At 40.9% G+C, this 2,511-nt stretch overlaps 1 protein-coding gene across 1 annotated transcript in view; it reads right to left on the bottom strand.

Moving 5' to 3' along the window:
- palmdb (palmdelphin b) overlaps positions 1-83 on the bottom strand; it is a gene marked incomplete in the record, with an annotated part of 78,686 nt that extends 78,603 nt beyond the window's left edge. The window contains 1 exon segment of the mRNA XM_037694414.1: positions 1-83.
- Between the last annotated feature and the right edge of the window lie 2,428 nt (positions 84-2,511).

Genomic DNA, 2,511 nt, shown 5'->3' with positions numbered 1-2,511 from the left:
TCTGTGTGTCCTGAAGCAGCAGAATGTTTCTGAACAGCAGAGCTCCCTCTCACACCGCACACATCACCAACCCTGAAGCTGTGTGAGAAGATTGTGTAGGCTGGGAGAGACTCAGATTGGCTGGGAGGTTCCCCCTCCCCCTTTCTGCGCCTTCATCTGGTCCCTGTGAGTCCATTAGAGCTCAGCCATGCACCAAAAATACCCCGGACAAACAATTGTTTCATCAATGCATCACACATACACACAGAAAGAAGTGTAGGAAGACTTGCACGGTATAATTAATGTGTCATTAAATTAAAAGAAAATCAATAGTATAGTTAAAGGCCTAGCATTTCTTGAAGTAATGCATGTCACCCGCCACCTTTCATGCCAAAGTTTTAGTCTCAAATAGTGTGAACATGAGACAGGTGGACCGAAGTCTAGATCTGGATCCAGCAGATCTGTTTTTAAGTTTCACTTGGATTCAGTAGTTTATATACAAACTGTCCAGATGACCTGACTGAAAAATGTTGGATCGTATACCTGGATTATTGAGCATGGACTTTGTTAGTTTATATACAGTTTTTAGTATTTTACGTTCCAACACTTTTTTTCAAACTCTTGTCAAAAGTTTAAAAAAGTTAAGTCTGGTCCTCTGGACATTCAAAAAACAAAACAAACAAAACAACAAAAAAAGTATAAACGTTTCATCTTTCATCCGAAAGACTTCCTCAGTCTGAGGTGCTGTATTCAGACTGAAGAAGTCTTTCGGATGAAAGACGAAACGTTAATAAGTTTTTTTGTTTTTTTTGTTTTTTGAATGTCTAGAGGAGCAGACTTACCTTTTTTTAGATTTTTCTACCTGGATTATTGAGCATGCATCAGGATATCTTGTCAAAAGTCTGACGTTACAGTGTAGTCCTCATCTGGTCGCAAAGTTTCTCTGGTCCCACCCAGGACTTCTGGTCCGCTCAAGATAACTATAAAACTTACACATATGTGCCACCACTAGCCGGTGTGTTGTGTATATTTGTCATCTCCCCAGCTCCATGGGCAAGGTCACAAATCAAGGTCAAAGTTCAAAAATGTATTTGCTTGTCTGGATCATAACTTCTGATCTGCTCAAGATAATTAAACAAAACTTGATACACATATGTACCACCACGAGACAGCGTGCTGCATTTATTTCATATCACCTCAGCTCTAAGGTCAAGGCCACAAATAAAAAACAAAGTTTATGCAAGGCCGTTGCTTGTTTAGGTCATTGTTATAGATTGCTGTGTAATAGTTTGTCAATGGGCGTGTAGTGTCCCATACCCAGTGCTCTTGCTCTAGCAATGCATTTTTTGCAGTGTAGCTTCTCCAGTGTTTATAGTCATTCCCAGGTCTGGCTGGTGGTTTCTCTCTGCTACCAGCCCATATAGAGGTTTACACTGAAAAAGACCATATGCTGAGTGAGGAAGACCAGTGTGATTGTCACTAAAAAATTTTTTAAATATACACATTATGGAGTTTTGCTACAGAAAGATTTCTTTTAGTGAGATGGACCTCGCTGAATTTAAATTGAAAACCACTGGTAAAGGTGTTATTTATAAGACTGAGCTGAATACAGCACCTCAGACTGAGGAAGTCTTTCGGATGAAAGACAAAATGTTTCTACATTTTTTGTGTTGTTTTGCTTTGTTTTGAATGTCCAGAGGACCAGATTTAACTTTTTTAGATTTTTCTACCTGGATTATTGAGCATGCATCAGGATACCACTGGTTTAAACTATATGTGGAGACTGTGTTTTTGGATTCCAGAATTGCGCCGCTCAAGGTGGCCGCATGTAGGTGTAGCTCTCACATTCATTCTGAGTTTTTGCTTTTGAAAACTTTAATTACTCTTTTTTCTGAATGCAAATCGCTTTTTTTCGGATGATTACTTCCTCTGATATCAGATGCTGTGCTGCTGGCAGGATTTTTACTGACATCTTTTTTACTTTTGGACATTTGTTATGATGCATAACCATAACAACAGGGTGGTTTTCTACAACTGGGAGCAGCTGATTAACATCTCAAAAGCTCAAATCTCAACTACAGCCACAAATCCTAAATGATTTGAAAAGGAGATGCCATAGATGCATTGCAGCCTGACTGCAGAGATCTTGGAGGTAGCGGAAAACACAGCTTGTGACAGCGGGAGGACCAAGATCATCCCCCGGCACCTGCAGTTAAGTCTGCGGCAACAAGGGGCTTGGTAGGCTGCTGGGAGAAATGGCCATCGCTCAGGGAAAAGTTCTGCCCGACATTCAGGCAGTCCTGCTGCCCAAGAGGACCGAGACATCTGCTGGGTCTGGGTGGACAGATTGACATCTGTAGCCAGTTTCTTCGTATCCGCTGTGGGACGGACTGCTACAAGAGATCCTTCCTGCCCAAAGACATCAGCATCTGGAACAACTCTAATGAAACCAAGATGAGCTACAACAATTCATTTCCCTTTGGGATTAATAAAGTATATTTGAATTTGAATTTGAATGCTGAGCTGTTACTA

This window comes from Nematolebias whitei, chromosome 20 (genome assembly GCF_014905685.2).
Source record: "Nematolebias whitei isolate Nwh7 chromosome 20, NemWhi1, whole genome shotgun sequence".
Taxonomy (NCBI): domain Eukaryota; kingdom Metazoa; phylum Chordata; class Actinopteri; order Cyprinodontiformes; family Rivulidae; genus Nematolebias; species Nematolebias whitei.
Note: the sequence above shows the minus strand (reverse complement) of the source record. Positions and strands in the feature narration are given on the sequence as shown.